General features: G+C 38.5%; 1 protein-coding gene across 4 annotated transcripts in view; it reads right to left on the minus strand.

Moving 5' to 3' along the window:
• Positions 1-12,485, minus strand: part of MAP2K4 (mitogen-activated protein kinase kinase 4) — a 128,255-nt gene that overhangs the window by 51,798 nt on the left and 63,972 nt on the right. The window lies entirely within an intron of this gene.

A 12,485-nucleotide genomic window follows, 5' to 3' on the forward strand; every position in this document is an offset into this window, starting at 1 on the left:
CATAGCATCCTCATTCATTAGAGATGGAAAATCCTCCAGAACAGGTAAAAGTGAGAACTACTGTAGGGGTAGCGCACAGGCAACAATCCATGTCTCCCAAATCCTAGGCTAGAATTCTCCCACTTCACCACACTTGCTACATGTTAAAAACAAAAAGTTCCACCTGACTCTCCAACCCATGAGTCAGAATGCAGGCCAGCATAAACATGCAGAAGAAAATCTAAAAACGAGGAAACAGAGGGCTCTTTGTCTATTCCCAAGCTGAAGAGGCCCTCCTCTGTACACTGCAGACTTGGGCCATATCCCTAACCCACCTGTACAACAACTTCTCTGTACAATTCTAAAGACTGCCACAAAAGATCAGTACTCCCACCTCCCACCACCCCCCAGGAACAGTATAGAACATGGAGACGTTCAGAGGGTCAGTTCCCACTGCACTAGAGAGAGGGGAAAGAATCAAGTTCAGAAACTCTAAAACATTAGTAATGAAGTTATAGTTTAACATCAAGCCATGCAAACAACTTTTGTCCTCATAAAAAAGTTCACAATGTCACACTGTGTCACTGTGTACAATACATAGCACATACTTACAAGGCAAGTTAGTATCAAAAAATACACAAGGTGGCATTTTGTCTTCCAAAGACTTCAAAGTATTTGTCCTCAATGTTCTTGAAAGGGTTGAAGGCAGTCATTAAATTCTTGAGCCCATTTTAAAGAAGAGAAGCCAGAGGCACAGAGAGATACAAAAGATGTATTCCATGTGACAATAAGCAGTTGTATAAGGAATAGAAGTAGGTTCTCTCATTTTCATTTTTCCACACTAAATGAGGAATTCCACATATTCCAAATACAAACAAATTTAATTTTGCTACTTAAAATGTATAACCTGCTAGCTACAATACTTCACACGAAACAAAATTTACTAACTGGCATCCATCTTGTATACACTGATTTATTTAAAACTTGTACAGTGATTATCACTGCCCAGATAAACAACAAAAAAAAATGAGAATGAAAAACAAAAACAAATTAAGACTAGTAATTTTAAAATTAAGAAAATTTCCCTTCTCTCTCATTTCTATATTTTCATAGTTTGGGGATTAACAATCTTGCTTTTAAATCAACATCAGCATAATGTTTGCTCAAAAAAGGATATTTTTAAAAAGCCAAAATAGTCCAGAGATGTAATTTGCATTTGTTCAAAACATAACATCAGTAATTTTTATAAACATTTTAATTATATTTATTCCTGCTTTAAAAATATAACCTTAAAAATGTAGTTGTAGAAATACTAATTTAGGAAGGCAACTATTTTTAAAAAGACTTAATCCCACATATCCTAATTTAAAAGACAAAGAGCTGGTAATTAGAGAAAAACAGGGAAGAAAAAGCAAATGACCCTCTGGTTGGGGAAGATTTCCAACTACTAAAGAATTCTCATTTTAAAAGGTTTAAAAACATATTTTTTTCCCTGTTTTTACTTGTATGGATATATTGGCAAGTGTAAATATACTAACACACACACTTATAAAACACTGTTTTGAAAGATGTCCTCTGCTGGTTTATTTTGTTTCCCTAAACTGGTTATATGGTTTTCTAAATTTACATTTGTATACATGCTTATATTTCAACTATTAGAAAGCATATTACAGTCAAAACCTCAAAACTGGCACACCTTGGAGATATTTCGGGTTCTGTTCCAGACCACTGCAATACAGTGATTATCGCAATAAAGCGAGTCTCGTGAATTTTTTGGTTTCCCAGTGCATGTAAAAGTTATGTTTACACTATACTGTAGTCTATTAAGTATGCAATAGCATTATGTCTAAAAAAAAATACATGTATTAATTAAAAAATACTTTATTGCTGAAAAAATGCTAATCATCATCTGAGCCTTCAGCAAGTCCTAATCTTTTTGCTGGCAGAGAGTCTTATAAAAACAAAGCAAAACAAAACAAAATACAAAACACACAACAAAGAGAAGTGCAATAAAATGAGGTATGCCTGTAGTTATCAGTAACTGACTCTTGGGGACCAGTTTCTAAAAACACTGCTGTAGCTACAGAAAGGATACATGTTACTACATGAATGGGAGGCCTAATTGAAGTCCCAGCATCTAAGTGATATCTAATACTCAATCCCTGACAGGATTACTATTAACCAGAGTGTAGCAATAGTGCCTGGCACAGCTCTAACCTTTGAGATCATCATTATGGTAGGAAAATCTATTCACCTGTAAAATATTCTTCAATGCCATTTTCTAGTACAAAATAGAGCATGGGGCTGCTGGATGGCCTACTGGTCTCACATGAAATTGATTCTGGCATCAACAGGTCAACACCTCAAGCTCTCTGAACATCCTGTCCAAGTGACAGGCACAGGGTATAAGAGTAGCTGCTGGTATTGCATCTGAATGGTTTGGGATTGAGCAAGCACAGCTAACTCTTAATTATACTCAAGTCATAGGGTCGTATTGCAACATTTATTGTATGTGAGCACACAACAAAATAAACTAATTCAAAAGGCCTAAAAGACTACAAGCACACACCTACAACAGCAGTAGCTTCAAATTAATGAGTTTAACTCAATAAATGATTCAAGTTGGAGAACACTTAATGATAGTCAATGATTCAAATGAGTGAACACTTAGTAACAAACATCACTACCAGGAAAATTCTTCCAACGGAACATCAAAACAATGTGTATGGAAAAGACTTCTACCACTTGAAATAAGTAAGGCCAGGATTTTCTAATATTAAGGAAGCATAATCACCTGAAATGAAACACATCAACGAGAAGAAACTTCCCTTCCTTTTACAAAACTGTCCTTCATCAAGGACACTGGAAAGTGGAAGTGCAAAGGTGAAGCCAATTATACTACGTCGAGCATCGCTTAACGGGGATACGTTACAGGAAACGCGACATGAGGTGATGTCGTCCCTGTGTGAACATCATAGAGCGTACGAAAAGGGGACGAAATTTGCCACCCCAAAATGTGTCTCTTTAACATGAGGATTATTGTAGGCTGATTATTTTTAAGAAACAAAAGACTCAAAGTTTTTGTTGTTGTTACCTCCCCCTTAACTGCCTAAAAGAATTCAGATACAAAAACCTGTCTCAGGAAGCCAGCTATCACCTTAGCAGAACATGAACTGGGTGGTAGACAGGGAGGGACCTAGAGAAGCAATGTTTGTTGCTCTCCCCTCTGTGTTCTTCTGTTTCTGTGTGGCCAAACACTTACTTTCCAAACATTTTCTCCTTTTCACCTACCTGTGAATTGCCTTTGAAGTCCCTGACTATCCCTACTCCCAACATCTTCTCTTGTCTTTAGCTGAGGATGGTATTTTAGGTGAGGACCTTGGCCATTTTGGTGAGTTACTTGGTTTTCCTGGGTTTCTCCCATGTATACATATTATTAAGCTTTTTTTCTTTTGTTTTTCTCCTATTAATCTGTGTCCTGTCAATTTAATTCTTAGATCAGCCAGAAGAACCTAGAAGGGTAGAGGAAAATTTCTTTCTCCCTTAGAGTACTTACACAAACCTAGATGGTATAGCCTACTACACACCTAGGCTATAACGGTACTAATCTTATGGGACCACCGGCATATATGTGGTCTACCATTGATCGAAACATCATTATGCAGTGCATGACTGTACTTGAAATTCTCTTGTAATTGGAATGTTCAGAAATCAAATGTATTGATAAACGCCTTGACTTACAGAAATTTTTCATTTATTTATATCATAAATTTAAAAGTTAGATCAGACTAATGTTTATTTGGGCTCGGCAAACCTTTTTGTTTTCTCTCATAAAGAGTAGGGGATGAAAAGCCCAGACAAGACCACAAAATATTTAAGAAAATCATCTCAAGGACCTTAAGTTAAAAAACATTTTATTTTCACCCAAATATCAGAACTCATTAAACTCACTCTTGTTTCTTCATTACGGGGCTATTGACCTCTTTTACTTGTCAATATTTTATTAACCTAGCTTAAGTTATTACATGCTCTTGGGACAAATTAAATTGTACTTTTTGAAAATCAATCCACACTGCTTTCCAATACCGAAGTATTTTCAAATTTTTACAAGTTTTACTTTATTTGGAACATAATATAGAGAAAACAATTAAAATCAAAACAAAAGTACTACCCTACATATAAAATTAGTTTTCCACAGTGAAAAAATTTATATACTTGAAGCTAAAAAAAGTTTTAAAAATTATTGTCCGAATCTGTATTCAAGGTTGTTTTATATTTTATACTCCGAATAAAACTTTAAAAGCAGGTAAACACCAATAAAAACAGCATATAGCTACAGTCACAACTTCAAAACGACTCCAATTGAAAGTCACTTAGATACACAGGGGAAAAGAACAAATTAAATTCCCAGTTCTCTGGTTTTATGACTATTAGTGTTATACACGGTTCCTGTCCAAAAAAAAAAAAAAATCAAAAGAGTTTCACTTTTGGAAAATAGCCAATCCAACTCATGCCATTGGCTGGAGCAGCCACAAGTTCAGTTACTAGGAATTCTGTATGGATTAAGCTACAGTGATGGAAAGTTAACACATTTCATAAGACAAGCTAAAAATCTTAAGTTAGAAATTATCTTCTTGCCCTCTCCTACCTCGTGCACAAAACACAGCAATGTCCACTTTGAGAACAGTCCCAATCATACAGAAACACCAAGAAGTTGCTGAAAGTGTGCTTTCCTTCTTTCTGTGCAAGGTGGCATCTAGAAGTCATTGGTAAATTTAAATGTATCAATGCATTCATAGTTACATTTATACAATACATTATACTTGGCCTCATTTGGAATGCCTCAACTTTTAACAACTTGAATTTAAAGTATAAATACTCTTTTACTGATACTGAACAACTATTTAAATATGGTCTAGCTCCAGATGTCCACTAACTTTACACCAGGATCCTCACAGCAAACCCTGCCAACTCCACCTCCCCCACACAATTTGTAGGTACTCATCAGGGATGAACAGCTACGGAAAAAACTAACATTAGTAACTATGACGAACTTTCAAGGAGATTAAGACACATTGTTAAAATGGAAAGAGATTGAGGGAATTATTAAGTACACTCACTGAAGTACTAGAGATGGGAAGGGCAGAGAGAAAGAGAGCAAAGAGGATGGATGGAAATAAGCAGCATATACTCTCACGGACACTGATTTCACCCCTTCTTACTGAGATATTATGACCGCATTAGTGTCATTTTTTTGTTTCTCTTCCTTTCCTAAATTTATTTTCAGGGGTCAGGAGAAATAGGGTGAAGGGCTAGAAGGAAAGAGTATCATGATGACCCAGTCGCTACTATGGGGTAAGGCAAGGATGGCTCAACTGTGGCAAGGAGGACGGGCTGACAACACAGCAGCTAAGGGACAAGCTGTAAAGGAAGCAAAATCAGAAAGGCCCACAGGTAGGTCCTCAGAAGCAGGGCACCAAAGAGCATTCTGCCTAGGTGCTAAATAAATACCTAGCTGATTCTGGTAGTGGCCCTTGCCGTTCACTGATTCAGTTAACCCTTCCATCTCCATATCAGAGTTCTCATAGATAACTCAGTTGTTAGAGAGACCAGGCATACACCAAAGCACCAGGGCCTGCCTTCAAATGAGCCCAGTCTGTGTCTGCCTGTGTCCTGACGTGAGGACTCCTGACTCTCACCAAAAACCCAGAGTTTTTCTTCCCACCAACTGCAGCTGTAAGAAAAGGTTAGGCCAATGACAAGCTCTATCTCTTGAACAACATGTGTGTGAAGAGGAGGCCCTCGGGGTTACCTGATCCCATTCCTGCTTACAGAAGGGAAAAATAGGTCATCATATACTCACTCAAAAGACTCAAAAAGAGATTGGTGACAAGTCATACATGCTCTTGATTAAAAACAGTAGTACGACAGTGTATAAGACAGATGTTAGCTCCTAGGATCTGAGCATTCCAGGCAAAAAAGATATGAGTCATCTGCAAACATATCAGGAATCAAGAACTGAGGAGTCCAGGAACTGACTTTAGAAAGACAGACTTGAAAATAGCAACACAGTCAAATAAACATACAAAATGTCTATCAGTTCTAACCAATACTCTTCTTTCGCTGTTGTTTTGAAATGCAGAAAACATATGGGGGAATGAGATGTGAGGAACAGAAGAAATGGGAAAACTTATGTGGAAGGGCATGACCACTAGTCCTGGCAGATAAGGTCTCTAAATTCTCACACAACAAATTCTCGTCAGGTTTTTGTAGGGCTCAGCTGAAGGTCCAGAGGGCAGTAGAACAGGGTAATAAGGGGAAGGTAGGTGACCCATATCCCTGCTGCACATGTTCCTCTTGAGCTGCTTAGAGTAAGTTAGGAATAAGGTGCTAGTATTCAAAAGTGAAAGAGGGGCTAGTTCCCCAATCAGAAATTAGGGCATGGACACAAGGAAACTCAGCAAGGTGATGGATACAGTTACTATAGAGAAAATCAATGTATGACTTTAAAGATCACTCTAGGCATCAATTAAAACAATCTGACATAGGCTAAAGTGATGCAAGCTATTAGCATTTTGGCCATTAGCAAGGCAAGGGCAAGTAAATTTTCAATTTACCTCCAACCAAAATCAGAACACCAGAACACTTACTCTTTAGCAAAGCCGTGTGGGATTTGCTATCACTTGCAGGCATCTAAAACGCACACCTCAGTGATTGTGGCTCATTCCTCCACATCAGCACCTATCATCATCGAAGGTTACCAAAAGTATCTATAGTACATATTTCAAGTAATTGCCAAATGTCTTGCCAAAATGGTATGATAGCTAAAACAACCACTCACAGGACAAGAACGAAATCAAAAGCTCCCTGTGTTGACTTTTCGTGCCAAGTGGACACTGCTAAATACCACCCATGCAGAAATCCTAGAACTGGTACATGAGCGAATATATCACCTGGGATCTTAGGTGGAACTCCCCTACACAGAAAATAAAGACCCTTCCCGATACAGGGAAGGGTCGACAATATTTCGTTGAAAATCAAAAGATGAAAAGAACAAGAATTATCTTAATTGATATAGATGTAATAATGATATTTTGAAAATGCATCCAATTCCTGGGATCTACAAACACCAATACTGCTGCGCTATAGATGCACCCTCGTTCATGAAGCATTCTTTGCTAAAGATCCCTCCCAAGGTTAATATCTGTGAATAAAATAGGAAGGGGAGCCCACTGCCAGTCAGCGGTTGACTTCAGATCAACCTAAATCAGTGATGTAGGGGATAGGAGAGCAAGGCTCACACGCAGATCCCCAAGTGTCTCCTTGGATCCTTACAAACATTCTGGTCCTTACAAACAAATATGCTGCTTTCCCAGCAGAACTGTCCAGAATTCAGTTCTAATACAAAGCTGGAAAACCCCAGACCCACTGCAGCACATCCGTGTGCTATCACCTTCCTCTGAGCTACAGGAAAGCTTAGACATTCTTATTTTCCCAATTTCAAAACCAAGACTCTATATCCCACAGATGCAGCAAGATTCTTATCGCTGCTGCACAGGTTCACCCCTAGCGGCTGAAGAGTCTTCCAAACAGATCACACACAAAAATGCCCGTGATATCTCGCAGCTCCTTTACTAATACGGTCAAAGCAGATGGCAACAGCAGCCACAACAAACAGTAAAAAAAACCAAAGTATTTGGAATGCTGATCACAGATGCAAAACTGATTTTCATGTCAAAGAGTAAGAAATAGTAAGTATCTCTCAAATCAACTGTTTTAAATTATCAAAACACATGATTTTACTAAGGCAGGAAGAAAGGATACTAATTCCTAATTGCAAAATCATCCAAGTCTTTAGAATCAACTTAATGAACTCTCAATCGTATATTAGTCAAATTAATTAACAGTAGTTCTTCCTATTCTTCTCACAGGATACCGAGGACCAATTAATTCCTTTGCATATCTTCTGCTATGCATCATCAGAGAACTTGGGAGATCAGTTCCAAAAATATATGTTATATTACATCATGGGAAGAGCTGCCCTGATGACAAAGTTAACGGGACAGGTTTGGTACTCCTGATGAGGGTAGTATCATCTTCTTCCTCTTTACTAATTATATCCTCTACATAGAAAGGGTACAATGTTAATCTTAGCACTGAAATTTTTAAGGGCCTAAAGATCATAAATGACAGATCATTACTTTAGTGACCATGACGATAAAGCGAGATAAAAGTAGAAATCTGGTGTATAACCAATTTCAGAGGCATGGCCATAAGATAACAAACAACAACAGAAAATGTGCAGGAGGTATATCAAATATTGGTTCAGATGACCCTCATTTAGAGTGCGGTGTGATAAGACAGGTTTTTCTCCAAATAACTACATAAATGGCATGTAGTCATACATCACAATTCAGTCAGGTCAACTGAGTGATGGTACAGGGTTTCAGAAATTAGGTATCCAGAATGTTCAGAAACACATAATAGTTGATTAAAGTTCTCCTGGAACAATCATTTCCAAACTGTCCCACTTGGACCCCAAAGCTTTCCTCAGAGTTCACGCCCCCAGGGCTTCCAACACGGGCAGGCAGGGCTCCCATCTCCTATCCCTTACATCAACCAGAATAGTACTAATTTTGTCTACTTTATTTATTGAGGTCTATATACAATTTTGTTAACACAAAGAACCCAGAGTCTGAAAACTACTAGGAGTAACAGCAAAAGAAACACATGTATACCAGGAGTTCCAACCCCAACTTCACAAAGGACCTGAGTTCAAAACCAAGGCTGACTGGATGGCAGCCCGACCACATCCTTGGGATCTGCCCACTCCTGGAAGCACTCCACTTATACTTTTCATTTGCAACACCACAACATTTAAGCAACATTAGGAAGCATAAAATAATATGGCTCAATCAATCATGAATTTCTTAATAAAGCCACATGATCTAGCCAATCAAATGAGACCATAAGACACTGGAATTCAGTCTCAATTTAAAACAAGATAGCCATGACTTCTGCATCCCCCAAGTGATCTGGATAATCAAATATTAGCACTGTGGCCTTTCAAAACTCAACACAATTACCTAACAAAGCACTCTATACCATCGAAGGAGCTTTTCCAACTTAAGGCCACTCCTGCCAAATATCATTCTAGTGCTTTCAGAAGAATGTGCAAGACTAACGTTTAAAGACTAAAATGAACCCTCTCCAATATGTTCACAGTCCCCACCAAAATTATTTAGCAATGGAACTCCTGACAGAAATGGCAAGGTCCCTGCAGTGACCGGGACAACAAGCCCAGCCATATTTTGCCCGCCCCTGCCTTCCCACTTGCAGTACCATCTACACCAAGGAGCCTACCTAACGAGCAGATGAAAGCCCCATCCTGCTCAGGGGAGGGCTGAGCTATGGGCTGCGGATATTGTCGGACAGAGGGCTCTGGTCCTTCCCACCAGGCATCCGGGTTAACCTAGGTCTCAATTCCAGGTCAAGGACACTGGAGTCAAGATCCAAATACTAAGGAGAGGCAAGAATGCAGGAATCAAGATCAAGTTACCAGCCTAGGATCAGAAGGACTTAAATCAATGCAACAGGAGAGTTGGAAGAGTAGAGAAAAAACACTGAGGGATGAAGGACAGACAAGTTAGGCAGATCACGAAGAAAGGGAAAACACCCTATCATCACTAACTCAGTCTGGCCTAAGCACCTAACCTCAAACAGCCAATCTGGTTTTCTGATTAACCCAGATAACTTCTCAAGTAGAAGACTGAAAGCTCATCATAATGATCAACAGAGACAACCTTAACATTACACCTTTCTAGCCCCACCTACCTGCCCAATATTAGTTCCATTCTCCAATGAGATGACAGCTTTACTCCAGCAGTAACCCTCCAAATAACAATTCTACTCCCTTCCTAAATCTATAGCGATAGCAATTTTATGCCCTTATATTCCCTCTCATTTCCATTCTTTTCTACTACCCCCCGTTTTTTCTCTCACAGCCTACACAAAGGAACAGGGCATGCATACTTTCAAGAAATCAATATGGACATGAGTCTGTGAGAAAACAACAGGGAAGCTGGCAGACTAGATATGCAGGATTTATGCTGCAAGCAGGGTCAGGTGGAGAACACACTGTCAGGTCTTGAAGGTTCATAATCATTCCTCCCTCTGTTAGCAGTCTGTGTTTGTCATTCCACTCAGTTCCAGCCCGTGGGCCTGAACTGTGGCAATACAGCTACTCTTTCTAACGCTTTACTCCTGTGTCTCTGGATTTGCTTTGACATCTTGATTCTGATCATCTGTGGACCTAACTATGCTGGATGTTTCTCCCAGATCTGAATTTCTCTAACCCTAGCTCGGAAACTTAGTCCTGATTGCTTCTTCAAACATTCAGTCTGAATCCTGGGCTTTTCCCTATTATAATTAACCCTGCCAGAGAGCTAACCAGACACCGACTTTACTCTTAGAGCACAGCCATTGTGGGTATCTAATTTTTTCACTCTCTAGTTATCCCACCATCACGCAAAATAGGGCATTAACTAAATGTTATTTGCAGAGGATGTTGATCAAAGCCTAAAGTACCCAGCCAGAGCTGAAGGTCCTCCTTCCTAACCCTGTGGCAACAATGGCTTTGTCCTCGGCAGCCCTATGACTCAGTCATTCAGGCAGAGATAGACAAACCAATAGTATTACTCTCAAACACAGAAGAGCAAGACCTGTCTCCCCAGGCATGTGCAATTAAAACTGAAGGGTTAAAATCTTCCACATCTTAGGTCCTAACACAGAACCTCACTGGCAGCTTGGGGAACTGTCTTCAGGCCAAAGGTCAAGAAATTGTCGTAAGTATAACTCTTACATATGCTGTATGTTATCTTGCTGAATCTGATTTATTATATCCTGATTTTTAGATCACATCTCGGACATAATTATTTCTGGTAACTAAGAAGTCATCTTTTCAAACATTTCTTATATGAGGCAAAATAAATTTGGGGAAGGGCTCCCTCACAACTAAAAATGAGGGATAATAAAAAAAATCAGGCTAATAGCACAATTCACTTTTGTACAGATATTGCAAGTAAATATTAAGAATAATTTCCAGGATAAGCTTAATATCTAATAAAGTAATTCTTCCATATTCCTAAAGTACATATTGAAACACTAGTATAGAGCTACTTCAAGTGTGTTTCTCTTTTCACCAACAGCAATGGAAAACTCGCAGAAGTGTGAACCACTGTCTCATAGTTCCTTTAAATCTCTACAGTCCTTAACAGAGCTAAACACAGTGGGTGCTCAGTAATTGAGCTGTCTACATGTAAAATGTCAAATTAACTCCTTAATCATACATTGCCTCCGTGTATGTACTTGTCAATCTAGTCTGTTTCTAAGCAATGAGGGAACAAACTCTCTCAGGTGTGATGAAAGGCTGCTTTTTCAAAGAGCCCAACAATAACTACATTTTAAAACTTGTAGTAGATGGCATATTTCAGTCATCAAATTGATATCAAATTTTAAAGTATATTAACGCAAAAACACTTATTCTTCCACTATTATATAAAGTCATGCAATCCAATGGTACGCCTCACCAATATGTTGATTGATATGTCATCTTACCCCCCTCCCCATGCTAAACTATCATGCTTGATCAAGAATTCAAGGTGATAAACAAAGGTAGACAGTATCAGCTGGTGGGCCGAGATGTGACAGTTGACAGTATGTAGGTCCCATGACCGCCTTAGAAGTATTCCTTAGAGTTGGGATTTTTAACAGCATTCCAACAGGGGCTCTCAAAATTAGGTCAGATTACAAATGGCGGACAACAATTTCCTATTTTCACTCCTAAATTCCCTCAAAACTTGAATAAGCATTACACAGTTCCAAATGTTATCAAATTAAGAAAAACTTTTTTAATGTCAAATGAAGCATCTTCCTTATTTACCTTTAAAACCTATTAACCATGGCTAAAGTCCGTCCAGATTACTAAAACAGATTATGATGCTGACCAACATAGTAAGGCACGCATAGCACAGAATGAAAAAAGCAGGACAAGTTATTTAAAAGTACTTTTTCTAGGATCTGGGAGAAACGTTTAGAACTTTAGTTATATAGGACAGCTTTCTCTTAAGACCCAGCCAAGTAAAAGTAGATGTCCTGCACAGATAGCCCATAAGGGCAATGCAACACACTCCAAAAAGAGTCTAAATAAAATGACTTTCTTTCCACTTATACTGCAGTGGTACAAAATAAAAATAGAGAAAATCATTTCATATTCCAAGAAATACAGCATTTTATTTCAACAGATAGTTCAGAGCAGAAGTCCTAGCCTGTGCATCTCTGGAGGTCTATGGGTTATAAGGAAAATTTTGTATATGTGCACCTTCCTAACAAAAAAGTCTATAGTTCTCATCACACTGTAAAAGAAATATGACCAAAAACAAGGTTAAGAACTCATAGAGAGAACTGTAAAATTTTTCCCCACCATTAATTTCTCATTAGTTTTACAT

Source organism: Diceros bicornis, chromosome 18 (assembly GCF_020826845.1).
Source record: "Diceros bicornis minor isolate mBicDic1 chromosome 18, mDicBic1.mat.cur, whole genome shotgun sequence".
In the NCBI taxonomy this organism is placed as follows: Eukaryota; Metazoa; Chordata; class Mammalia; order Perissodactyla; family Rhinocerotidae; genus Diceros; species Diceros bicornis.